The sequence below is a fragment of the Tiliqua scincoides genome, chromosome 1 (assembly GCF_035046505.1).
Source record: "Tiliqua scincoides isolate rTilSci1 chromosome 1, rTilSci1.hap2, whole genome shotgun sequence".
NCBI classification, from domain to species: Eukaryota; Metazoa; Chordata; class Lepidosauria; order Squamata; family Scincidae; genus Tiliqua; species Tiliqua scincoides.
Genome location: NC_089821.1, coordinates 314217158 through 314218136, shown reverse-complemented (window position 1 = coordinate 314218136; position 979 = coordinate 314217158).

Here is a 979-nt window from a genome sequence, read left to right as displayed (position 1 = left end):
AACACAGTCCTGGAACGTGCTGGAATCCCTAGCATGTATTCACTGCTGAAACAGAGACGCCTGCGTTGGCTTGGTCATGTCGTGAGAATGGATGATGGCCGGATCCCAAAGGATCTCCTCTATGGAGAACTCGTGCAAGGAAAGCGCCCTACAGGTAGACCACAGCTGCGATACAAGGACATCTGCAAGAGGGATCTGAAGGCCTTAGGGATGGACCTCAACAAGTGGGAAACCCTGGCCTCTGAGCGGCCCGCTTGGAGGCAGGCTGTGCAGCATGGCCTTTCCCAGTTTGAAGAGACACTTTGCCAACAGTCTGAGGCTAAGAGGCAAAGAAGGAAGGCCCATAGCCAGGGAGACAGACCAGGGACAGACTGCACTTGCTCCCGGTGTGGAAGGGATTGTCACTCCCGGATTGGCCTTTTCAGCCACACTAGACGCTGTGCCAGAACCACCTTTCAGAGCGCGATACCATAGTCTTTCGAGACTGAAGGTTGCCAATACAATAGGGTTATTTAGTAAAAAGAATTTAAATTTAACAAACAAAACTGATATAATGCAGAATCCAAAAGACAAAAAAGTCATGCGGTGGTTAAGTTGGTAGCCCATGCAGATGATGTATCCATTTTGGTTAAAAATAAGGAAGAAATGGAAAGAGTAATTATGATGTTTAATGATTATGAAAAATGTTCAGGATCAAGATTAAATATTCAAAAAAGTTTTCTAATTTCTTTAAAGACATTTGAAAAAGAAATGACAGTTATTCCAATGAAAGATGTAATTAGTTCAGATTTAAAAATAACAATGAATATGGAAAAACAAGAATTTGTAAAATTATTAGGACTCTACTTTTCAGTTGGAAAAAATGGATGGGAAGTTAATTGGAGAAAATGGTTAGAAAAAATTACAGAAAAAATAAAAATATGGAAAAATTGGACCCTTACAGTGTACCAACGAGCAATTTACGTAAGAACTTATCTAT